The following is a 12,717-nucleotide window of genomic DNA, read 5'->3' on the forward strand; positions in this document are numbered from 1 at the left end:
ACTGCATATACAGACTAATGTTACTGTGAGGGTTTAGTAACACTTTAAATTACACACTGCAGAGCTCAGCGAAGAGAGCTCTGAGAGCTGATTGGAACAGAATTGAGGCAGTCAATCTGCTGGAGGTTCCTCCCCTGTCACTACTTTCTATTGGTGTCAGGAAAGCCTGTCAGAAATGACTCATGCTGATAGCAGAGGAAGGAGGTAGCAAACAGAAATGACACTTAGTACATATTATAGAGGGATATGCTTTGTTCATATTTCATGTCTGAGGTTTACAACCACTTTAAACATTACCAACTCTGTACAAAATGTATTTTGTCCTTTAATGCAATATTTATTTTTTTAGTGTCCCTTTTAGCCTACTCTTCTTCATCTGCATGCTCAGGAAGACTTACTTTGTAAAGATCTCCACATATTTACTACTGAATTCTGTGACACGTTGTCACTATGCTCTGTGGGTAGCACTGCTGTGTCACACGCTTCACAGAGCCTGCCTTCTGACCTACAGAGGTGCTGAAGGGAGGAGCTTCAGGAGGTGGAGTCAGTACAGGGATCACAGCTTGCAGGCAGCAAGGTATCATGGAATATGTAGTCCTTAGGGCTCATGTACACTGCAGCTGATAAACTCACGTTTAGGAGCTGTTCAGCTTTTTTTTCAGCAGCCCCTGAACTCACCCTAATGTTTTCCTATGTGTCCATGTACACATCTTCGTTTACAGTCGTTTACAGGCATTTGAGTTTACAGTCATTTTTTTGAACACAGAAAACTTGCGTTCAGCAGTCGATTTTATCAGCGTTTCATACATGAAACGCTTGTAAACATGGCTAAATGCGGCAAATCGTGTTTATAAGTGTTTGCAAATTTTTTTTAGCTCTTCCAGTTCCCGATGCTGTCCAGATCCTTTTTTCATCATGAAAAATGCATGCAAAGCGTTTTCAAGGTACTCAGAGGGACAAAACACTGAGCACAGTATGTTCCTACCAAGTTTGTCACACATCGTAATGACCAAATCACAGCTCAGACCTCTCCCACCCTTGGAAACAAAAGATATGTTAATGACCATTCACAACTCAAATTCTTCATGAAGACCCCCTGCCAGGTGACCTTAATGACTCACTCCACACCCTTGGAAACAAAAGAAATGTTAATGAGCAATTCACGCCTAAGCTAATCTCAACACATACTGCTGTCTCTGCTTCTACTCTCTGTATTTCTCTGAAATAGTCTGAAATAGTTAATAATTTACCATTTTTCAGTGCATTCTGGGCATTTGGGAGGTTCTCCTGTGCTTATCTTTAAAAAATGCTTCTAAACGCAAACTTGCATAAACGCGTTATGCAAACGCAGCTAAACAGACTTTTTTAACCTACGTTTCCTAGCAGTCAGTTTCCATCATTCAGAAGTGACTCGTGTACATGGGGCCTTAGATGGAAAGTAAACAGCAGAAGAGGAGCTGCAAAGCATGCAGGGAATAAAGGAATTTGTGGAAAGAGATGGCCAGCAGGCCAGCAGACAGGCAGAACTCACAGGAGATTTTTCAATCAACTTATATTGCATTGACAGAAGTAAGTATTGTATGTATTGTTATTGCAATTCTGATATTAGAATGAAAGAACATGCTGTGACCAGAGAATTTCTCTAAGAATAATAACATAACGCAAAGCATTATGTTAAACATTAACATATTTAAACTGGATTATCTTTTGAATTTCTCTCTTTCCTGAATGCTAATAGTGTCTAAATTTGTACATTGTGAGTTACATGTCTTGAAATGTGTGACGTGTCTGTCAGTGTGATGTGTTTAAGGCCTCAGAGGGACATTGTAAAGTGTGAATTTAGGGAAAGTCATGATTGACAGCTCCAGAGGTGCAGTGTGCCATTCAGTGGATTTCACGTGCTCAGATAGCAATCTTCCTATGAGCTTTGATGAGATGTCACCACCTTTTCTCAGATATGTTAAATCATGACATTTTACACACTGACTATCTGCGTGTGGTTAGTATGTTTTCTAATGCTGTTCCTGGGAATAGCCCAGGGGATTCCAGACAGAGAAACATACAAACGAGCTTGTGCACTTACAAGGCCATTATGTTGAATGGCTTAATAATATAATTAGAGATGAGCGAAGAAATGAAAAATTCGATTCGGCTGATTCGGCGAATTCCAGTGTGAAATTCGATTCGATGCGAATTTCTCCGCTACGAAGATGACTTATTTAAAGGGTTTCTAGGCTTCAGAGAGCCTTTAAATTAGTGCAGAACACTGTACCTTTAATTTAAATGCCCTTGGAGATGAGGAAGGAGAAGGAGAAGGAGAAGGATGAGAAGAAGGAGAAGGAGAAGGATGAGAAGAAGGAGAAGGAGAAGGGTGAGAAGAAGGAGAAGGATGAGAAGAAGGAGAAGGATGAGAAGAAGGAGAAGGAGAAGGATGAGAAGAAGGAGAAGGAGAAGGATGAGAAGAAGGAGAAGGAGAAGGATGAGAAGAAGGAGAAGGATGAGAAGAAGGAGAAGGATGAGAAGAAGGAGAATGATGAGAAGAAGGAGAAGGATGATAAGAAGAAGGCTGAGAATAAGGAGAAGGATGAGAAGAAGGAGAAGGAGAAGGATGAGAAGAAGGAGAAGGATGAGAAGAAGGAGAAGGAGAAGGATGAGAAGAAAGAGAAGGATGAGAAGGAGAAGGATGAGAAGAAGAAGGATGAGAAGAAGAAGGATGAGAAGAAGGAAAAGGATGAGAAGAAGAAGGATGAGAAGAAGGAGAAGGATGAGAAGAAGGAGAATGATGAGAAGAAGGAGAAGGATGATAAGAAGGACAAGGAAGAGAAGAAGGAGAAGGAGAAGGATGAGAAGAAGGAGAAGGATGAGAAGAAGGAGAAGGATGAGAAGAAGGAGAAGGATGAGAAGAAGGAGAAGGATGAGAAGAAGGAGAAGGAGAAGGATGAGAAGAAGGAGAAGGATGAGAAGAAGAAGGATGAGAAGAAGGATGAGAAGAAGGAGGAGAAGGATGAGAAGAAGAAGGATGAGAAGAAGGAGAAGGATGAGAAGAAGGAGAAGGAAGAGAAGAAGGAGAAGGAGAAGGATGAGAAGGAGAAGGATGAGAAGAAGGAGAAGGATGAGAAGAAGGAGAAGGAGAAGGATGAGAAGAAGGAGAAGGATGAGAAGAAGAAGGATGAGAAGAAGGATGAGAAGGATGAGAAGAAGGAGAAGGATGAGAAGAAGGAGAATGATGAGAAGAAGGAGAAGAAGGAGAAGGATGAGAAGAAGGAGAAGGATGAGAAGAAGGAGAAGGATGAGAAGAAGGAGAAGGATGAGAAGAAGGAGAAGGAGAAGGATGAGAAGAAAAAGGATGAGGAGAAGGAGAAGGATGAGAAGAAGGAGAAGGAGAAGGATGAGAAGAAGGAGAAGGATGAGAAGAAGGAGAAGGATGAGAAGAAGGAGAAGGAGAAGGATGAGAAGAAGGAGAAGGAGAAGGATGAGAAGAAGGAGAAGGAGAAGGATGAGAAGAAGGAGAAGGATGAGAAGAAGGAGAAGGATGAGAAGGAGAAGGATGAGAAGGAGAAGGATGAGAAGAAGAAGGCTGAGAATAAGGAGAAGGATGAGAAGAAGGAGAAGGATGAGACGAAGGAGAAGGATGAGAAGAAGGAGAAGGATGAGAAGAAGGAGAAGGAGAAGGATGAGAAGAAAAAGGATGAGGAGAAGGAGAAGGATGAGAAGAAGGAGAAGGAGAAGGATGAGAAGAAGGAGAAGGATGAGAAGAAGGAGAAGGATGAGAAGAAGGAGAAGGAGAAGGATGAGAAGAAGGAGAAGGAGAAGGATGAGAAGAAGGAGAAGGAGAAGGATGAGAAGAAGGAGAAGGATGAGAAGAAGGAGAAGGATGAGAAGGAGAAGGATGAGAAGGAGAAGGATGAGAAGAAGAAGGCTGAGAATAAGGAGAAGGATGAGAAGAAGGAGAAGGATGAGAAGAAGGAGAAGGATGAGAAGAAGGAGAAGGAGAAGGATGAGAAGAAAGAGAAGGATGAGAAGGAGAAGGATGAGAAGAAGAAGGATGAGAAGAAGAAGGATGAGAAGAAGGAAAAGGATGAGAAGAAGAAGGATGAGAAGAAGAAGAAGGATGAGAAGAAGGAGAATGATGAGAAGAAGGAGAAGGATGATAAGAAGGAGAAGGAAGAGAAGAAGGAGAAGGAGAAGGATGAGAAGAAGGAGAAGGATGAGAAGAAGGAGAAGGATGAGAAGAAGGAGAAGGATGAGAAGAAGGAGAAGGATGAGAAGAAGGAGAAGGAGAAGGATGAGAAGAAAAAGGATGAGGAGAAGGAGAAGGATGAGAAGAAGGAGAAGGAGAAGGATGAGAAGAAGGAGAAGGATGAGAAGAAGGAGAAGGATGAGAAGAAGGAGAAGGAGAAGGATGAGAAGAAGGAGAAGGAGAAGGATGAGAAGAAGGAGAAGGAGAAGGATGAGAAGAAGGAGAAGGATGAGAAGAAGGAGAAGGATGAGAAGGAGAAGGATGAGAAGGAGAAGGATGAGAAGAAGAAGGCTGAGAATAAGGAGAAGGATGAGAAGAAGGAGAAGGAGAAGGATGAGAAGAAGGAGAAGGATGAGAAGAAGGAGAAGGAGAAGGATGAGAAGAAAGAGAAGGATGAGAAGGAGAAGGATGAGAAGAAGAAGGATGAGAAGAAGAAGGATGAGAAGAAGGAAAAGGATGAGAAGAAGAAGGATGAGAAGAAGGAGAAGGATGAGAAGAAGGAGAATGATGAGAAGAAGGAGAAGGATGATAAGAAGGAGAAGGAAGAGAAGAAGGAGAAGGAGAAGGATGAGAAGAAGGAGAAGGATGAGAAGAAGGAGAAGGATGAGAAGAAGGAGAAGGATGAGAAGAAGGAGAAGGATGAGAAGAAGGAGAAGGAGAAGGATGAGAAGAAGGAGAAGGATGAGAAGAAGAAGGATGAGAAGAAGGATGAGAAGAAGGAGGAGAAGGATGAGAAGAAGAAGGATGAGAAGAAGGAGAAGGATGAGAAGAAGGAGAAGGAAGAGAAGAAGGAGAAGGAGAAGGATGAGAAGGAGAAGGATGAGAAGAAGGAGAAGGATGAGAAGAAGGAGAAGGATGAGAAGAAGGAGAAGGAGAAGGATGAGAAGAAGGAGAAGGATGAGAAGAAGAAGGATGAGAAGAAGGATGAGAAGGATGAGAAGAAGGAGAAGGATGAGAAGAAGGAGAATGATGAGAAGAAGGAGAAGAAGGAGAAGGATGAGAAGAAGGAGAAGGATGAGAAGAAGGAGAAGGATGAGAAGAAGGAGAAGGATGAGAAGAAGGAGAAGGAGAAGGATGAGAAGAAAAAGGATGAGGAGAAGGAGAAGGATGAGAAGAAGGAGAAGGATGAGAAGGAGAAGGAGAAGGATGAGAAGAAGGAGAAGGAGAAGGATGAGAAGAAGGAGAAGGATGAGAAGAAGGAGAAGGATGAGAAGGAGAAGGAGAAGGATGAGAAGGAGAAGGATGAGAAGAAGGAGAAGGAGAAGGATGAGAAGAAGGAGAAGGAGAAGGATGAGAAGAAGGAGAAGGATGAGAAGAAGGATGAGCAGAAGGAGAAGGATGAGAAGAAGGAGAAGGATGAGAAGAAGGAGAAGGATGAGAAGAAGGATGAGAAGAAGGATGAGAAGAAGGAGAAGGATGAGAAGAAGGACAGTTCTGTGACAGTTTCTGTCTATTTCTGACAGTTCTGGGACATTCACTCCATACAGCGGTTTCAACCGCTGTATGGAGGGAATGTCATGGAACTGTCAGAAATAGACTATTAATGACAGTTCTGGGACTGTCCTTCCATGCAGCGGTTGAAACATTGTATGTATTTGTTTCCATAAATGGATCCATTTATGGAAACAAATACATACAATGTTTCAACCGCTGCATGGAAGGACAGTCCCAGAACTGTCATTAATAGTCTATTTCTGACAGTTCCATGACATTCCCTCCATACAGCGGTTAAAACAGCTGTATGCAGTGAATGTCCCAGAACTGTCATAAATAGTCTATTTCTGATAGATCTGGGACATTCACTCCATACAGCTGTTTTAACCGCTGTATGGAGGGAATGTCATGGAACTGTCAGAAATAGACTATTAATGACAGTTCTGGGACTGTCCTTCCATGCAGCGGTTGAAACATTGTATGTATTTGTTTCCATAAATGGATCCATTTATGGAAACAAATACATACAATGTTTCAACCGCTGCATGGAAGGACAGTCCCAGAACTGTCATTAATAGTCTATTTCTGACAGTTCCATGACATTCCCTCCATACAGCGGTTAAAACAGCTGTATGCAGTGAATGTCCCAGAACTGTCATAAATAGTCTATTTCTGATAGATCTGGGACATTCACTCCATACAGCTGTTTTAACCGCTGTATGGAGGGAATGTCATGGAACTGTCAGAAATAGACTATTAATGACAGTTCTGGGACTGTCCTTCCATGCAGCGGTTGAAACATTGTATGTATTTGTTTCCATAAATGGATCCATTTATGGAAACAAATACATACAATGTTTCAACCGCTGCATGGAAGGACAGTCCCAGAACTGTCATTAATAGTCTATTTCTGACAGTTCCATGACATTCCCTCCATACAGCGGTTAAAACAGCTGTATGCAGTGAATGTCCCAGAACTGTCATAAATAGTCTATTTCTGATAGATCTGGGACATTCACTGCATACAGCTGTTTTAACCGCTGTATGGAGGGAATGTCATGGAACTGTCAGAAATAGACTATTAATGACAGTTCTGGGACTGTCCTTCCATGCAGCGGTTGAAACATTGTATGTATTTGTTTCCATAAATGGATCCATTTATGGAAACAAATACATACAATGTTTCAACCGCTGCATGGAAGGACAGTCCCAGAACTGTCATTAATAGTCTATTTCTGACAGTTCCATGACATTCCCTCCATACAGCGGTTAAAACAGCTGTATGCAGTGAATGTCCCAGAACTGTCATAAATAGTCTATTTCTGATAGATCTGGGACATTCACTGCATACAGCTGTTTTAACCGCTGTATGGAGGGAATGTCATGGAACTGTCAGAAATAGACTATTAATGACAGTTCCGGGACTGTCCTTCCATGCAGCGGTTGAAACATTGTATGTATTTGTTTCCATAAATGGATCCATTTATGGAAACAAATACATACAATGTTTCAACCGCTGCATGGAAGGACAGTCCCAGAACTGTCATTAATAGTCTATTTCTGACAGTTCCATGACATTCCCTCCATACAGCGGTTAAAACAGCTGTATGCAGTGAATGTCCCAGAACTGTCATAAATAGTCTATTTCTGATAGATCTGGGACATTCACTCCATACAGCTGTTTTAACCGCTGTATGGAGGGAATGTCATGGAACTGTCAGAAATAGACTATTAATGACAGTTCTGGGACTGTCCTTCCATGCAGCGGTTGAAACATTGTATGTATTTGTTTCCATAAATGGATCCATTTATGGAAACAAATACATACAATGTTTCAACCGCTGCATTGAAGGACAGTCCCAGAACTGTCATTAATAGTCTATTTCTGACAGTTCCATGACATTCCCTCCATACAGCGGTTAAAACAGCTGTATGCAGTGAATGTCCCAGAACTGTCATAAATAGTCTATTTCTGACAGTTCTGGGACATTCCCTCCATACAGCGGTTTCCGGCAAAAAGTGTATGTGCAGAGTTCCTCTATTCTGCAGATACACTTAGAGGAGCTCTGCAGATACACTTAGAGGAGCTCTGCACATACACTTTTTTCCGGTTTGGAATTATTCTTATTTTCATCCTACTTCTTCTTCTTCTTCTTCATCCTCATCCTCATCCTCTTCTTCTTCTGAGGATGAGGATGAAGAAGAAGAAGAAGAAGAAGTAGGATGAAAATAAGATTAATTCCAAGCCGGCAAAAAGTGTATGTGCAGAGCTCCTCTAAGTGTATCTGCAGAGCTCCTCTAAGTGTATCTGCAGAATAGAGGAACTCTGCACATACACTTTTTGCCGGCTTGGAATTATTCTTCTTTTCATCCTACTTCTTCTTCTTCTTCTTCTTCATCCTCATCCTCAGAAGAAGAGGATGAGGATGAGGATGAGGATGAGGAAGAAGAAGAAGAATGAAAAGAAGAATAATTCCAAGCCGGCAAAAAGTGTATGTGCAGAGTTCCTCTATTTCTGACAGTTCTCTCACAGCTTCTTCACATGTACAGCGGTTGAAATATCTGTATCCTAAATGGAAACTAATAGATACAAATTGTATCTATTAGTTTCCATTTAGGATACAGATGTTTCAACCGCTGTACATGTGAAGAAGCTGTGAGAGAACTGTCAGAAATAGAGGAACTCTGCACATACACTTTTTGCCGGCTTGGAATTATTCTTCTTTTCATCCTACTTCTTCTTCTTCTTCTTCTTCTTCTTCTTCTTCTTCTTCATCCTCATCCTCATCCTCTTCTTCTGAGGATGAAGAAGAAGAAGAAGTAGGATGAAAAGAAGAATAATTCCAAGCCGGCAAAAAGTGTATGTGCAGAGTTCCTCTATTTCTGACAGTTCTCTCACAACTTCTTCACATGTACAGTGGTTGAAACATCTGTATCCTAAATGTAAACTAATAGATACAATGTTTCAACCGCTAAACATGTGTTCCTTCTGTCAGAGAACTGTCAGAAATAGCGGAGCTCACTGCAGGGACACTTTTGCCGGCTGATCGGGAAATGTTCGATTCGCGCACCCGAAGTAGGCAAAATTTCGGTTTCGACACGAATCGAATATTTCCTGAAATTCGACTCGAATTCCGGTTCGCCTAGTTCGATTCGCTCATCTCTAAATATAATGAGCCAAACAATTTAACTGGGTGTAATAGATAAAGGAGATGTTTATGTTCATTTATATACATCTGTCATTTCTCAGCTTTGTGGGAAAACAATGTCAAAGCCATCAGAATTACGATTCTGTTTGTGGTGAGGAAAAATATAATTGTTAGTTCAGTGATAAGTAAAAGCAATATTTCAATATTTAATCTGCCCAAGGCAACAATTAAAAAGTAACTCTGCCTTCATCCATCTCACAATATCAGTTTATGACGGTACTCCAGATAAAAGTTGAACTTCTCTTTTTATAGTAATCCACGAGGCTAAGCACAGCAGGTAGAGAGAGACCATTTAAGCTGGCCATACATGGCTCAGTTTTTTAGTTCAGCTGGGTGGACTGAACACAAAAAAAGTGAACCGATTCCCCGTCCCCCATCACATTCAAGGTAGATGGGGAATTCCTTCCTACTGCACTATTGTATTCTGACAGCGGGGGGACATCTCTGCTGCCAAATATACAGATCAATGCTGCAGCTACTGATTTAGTAGATTTTTTCCAACAAGTCTGTTCAACAGAAGTTGATCGGCCACACATGGATCAAAATTCGTCCAGGCCCCGCTGAACCGGCCCAATTTTGATCTGTCTATGGCTACCTTTATGCACCTTTCATGCAGGCAAGAGTAGACCAACCTAAAGCAATATCTTTTTTTTTCAAGAATAAGTTTTATTGAGTTAACAATGCACAGTCAAACAGATAAATATAACAGTGCCATATGGCCCTACATACACAACATTACTATAACAAAAAGTGAAGCTTTCCAGAGCCTAATAACCTTCCAACCTACCATAGTAGGGTCATCATTGCTATTGTAAATGGAAACTCAAGAGATTAATTGGATATGACATAGGGTATATTGGCATCGATGAACACATCACAGAAATGGAAGTTCTTCAAATAGCCTATATGTGGCTTACGGCCAAAGTTAAAAAATAATAAGGATAATAAGAAAAGAGCTTTTATTAAATATAAAAATGAAGGAACGCTATCATCGTTTAAACATTACAAAGAATATAACAGAATATGCAAAAAGGAAATAAAGGCCGCAAAAATTGAAAACGAACGACAGATTGCAAAAGATAGCAAGACAAACCCCAAAACATTCTTCAACTATATTAATAGTAAAAAGGTCAGGTTGGAGCATGTAGGCCCTTTATAAAATAACCTAGAGTGGGTGACTGGGGACAAAAAGAAGGCAAGTTTATTAAATACCTTCTTCAGCTCTGTGTGTGTGTACAAAGGAGCATGGGGGAGCTCTTGTCCATAATGGGCATGGTATTGACACAGCTCCAGATGATCCACATTGGCTCACAATTGATATGATCCAAAAATATTTAGACAGAATAAAGGTGAGTAAAGCACCAGGACCGGATGGCATACACCCACGGGTCCTTAAAGAATTGAGCTCTGCCATTTCAAAGCCATTGTTTCTAATTTTTAGGGACTCTTTGATGACTGGCATAGTACCACTGGATTGACGTAAGGCCAATTTGGTGCCAATATTTACAAAGGGATCAAAATCTTTACCAAGTAATTATAGACCTGTTAATTTAACTCCTATAGTTGGGAAGATACTGGAGAGTTTAATAAAAGACCATATAGATGAGTTCTTGCTGGAAAAAAATATTTTAAGCAACAGACAGCATGGATTCATGAAAGACAGAAGTTGTCAAACAAATCTGATTTCTTTTTATGAAGAGGTGAGCAAAACCTTGGACAGAGGGGTGGCGGTGGACGTGGTATACTTGGATTTTGCAAAAGCATTTGATACAGTTCCCCACAGTGGTTAATGATTCATACTCTGAATGGTCTAGGGTTGTCAGTGGTGTACCCCAAGGTTCAGTGTTGGGACCCTTACTTTTTAATATATTTGTAAACGATATAGGGTCTGGGATTAAAAATCCCATTTCAGTCTTTGCAGATGACACCAAGCTGTGCAGTGGAATAACGTCCTTACAGGATGTCTCCAACTTACAAGCTGACCTCAATGCACTGTTTAATTGGGCAACTATGTGGCAAATGAGATTTTAACCCCCGGTCACATCAAAGCCGATTTTGAAATCGTGCGACTTACAGTGAAGTCGCACTATTTCAAAACTGGGTGACCTGCCGATTTCAGTTGCGATTTGCAAGACATCTGACACAGATGTCTATGCAAATCGCAATAAAAGTAGTGCATGCACTACTTTAGAAATCGGTGTGGCTCCGACCAAGTACGATTTGCAAATCGTATGCCAAGTCGCACCCGATGTGACCGGCGTGTCTTTTGATAAATGTAAGGTTATGCACTTGGGGCTAGGAATATGCATCATACATACTAGGGGGAGTACAACTGGGGTAATCAATGGCAGAGAAGGATCTGGGAGTTGGGGAACTGGAGAAAGTACAGAGATGGACAACCAAACTGATAAGAGGCATGGAGGAGCTCAGCTATGAGGAAAGATTAGAGGAACTGAATTTATTCTTTCTTGAGAAGAGGAGATTAAGGGGGATATGATCAACATGTATAAATACGTCAGTGGTTCATTTAGTGAACTCAGTGTAGAGTGTATTCACCTTGAGGTCATCACAGAGGACAAGGGGGCACTCTTTATGTCTAGAGGAAAAGAGATTTAATCAACAAATACAGAAAGGTTTCTTCACAGTAAGACCTGTGAGAATGTGGAATAGATTCCCTCAAGAGTTGGTTCTGGCCAGCTCAGTGGGTTGCTTTAAAAAGGCCTGGATTGCTTCTTGGATACACAGAATATAACTGGTTTACATTTATAGGTAAAATTGATCCAGGGAATATCCAATTGCCTCTTGGGGGATCAGGAAGGAATTTTTTTCCCTTGCAGGAGCAAATCGGATCATACTTTGCTGGGTTTTTTTGCCTTCCTCTGGATCAACTGTGGGTATAGGATTAAAACTTTTTTTTTGTTTGTTTATGGTTGAAGTAGATGGAATTTTTTCTTTTTTCATCCTGACTAACTATATAACTATGACCCAATCAAGTAGCCAAGTTTGGAGGGCAGCTCCTTATGGAGGGGGCAAATGCAGGGCACCAAGAAATTAGGTAGAAAAGGAAAAAAAGAAGAAAAGAGGGAAGTTGGAGAAGGAAAAAAGAAAATGAGTTCAACCAAGAACTCACCAGTGCCAACCCCTCCCCACCCCACCTGCATCCATTCCTAACTATAAGTAGGAAAGATTGAAATTTGGAAGATGTTGAGAAGTCAATCCAGGTAAACCAAACTTGGATGTAAATTGCGTACCTCTTGTATAAACTGGCCATTAGTTCTTCCACCTGCATTATTTCATTGTGTTCTTCTACCCATTCCCTCACAGAGGGAATCATATTTGTTTTCCAAGTTCTGGGAATCAGGATGCATGCTGCTGTGATGAGGAAGTGAAATATATCCTTTTTGAGTCGAGCTATGGACCCAGGAATGATTGAAAGAAGGGCCACCTCTGGGGTCTCCAGCCAAGAACGACCCGTAATCTGATTACACAACTTAAAGATAGAAGAACAGAAGGGCCGAATGCGGGTGCAGGACCATCACAAATGTAAAAGGGTACCCTGCAGTTCCCCACACTACCAGCAGCTATCAGGAATCATACAGGAAATCTTGTAAAGGACCACTGGACATCTCTACCACCTGGTAAGAAGCCTAAAGGTTTGTTCTTGCATATGGCTGGACATATTTATCTTAAAGGTAAGTAAAAAGGACTTGCCCCATTCCAGATCAGTAAAGGAATGGCCCAGTTCTCTCTCTCAGCCTTGTATATAATAGGGGTGGTTGTGAAAGACGTGAGAAAGGACAATAATGTACAGTCTAGACACTATGTGGTTGATTT

The 12,717-nt window shown here is 41.2% G+C and overlaps 1 pseudogene; it reads left to right on the forward strand.

Annotated features, from left to right (window-relative positions):
* LOC149467207 (uncharacterized) overlaps window positions 1-12,717 on the forward strand; it is a 198,323-nt pseudogene that overhangs the window by 94,209 nt on the left and 91,397 nt on the right.

This window comes from Staurois parvus, unplaced genomic scaffold, assembly GCF_062004578.1.
Source record: "Staurois parvus isolate SC_StPar_1 unplaced genomic scaffold, SC_StPar_1.0 ptg000118l, whole genome shotgun sequence".
Lineage (NCBI taxonomy): Eukaryota > Metazoa > Chordata > Amphibia > Anura > Ranidae > Staurois > Staurois parvus.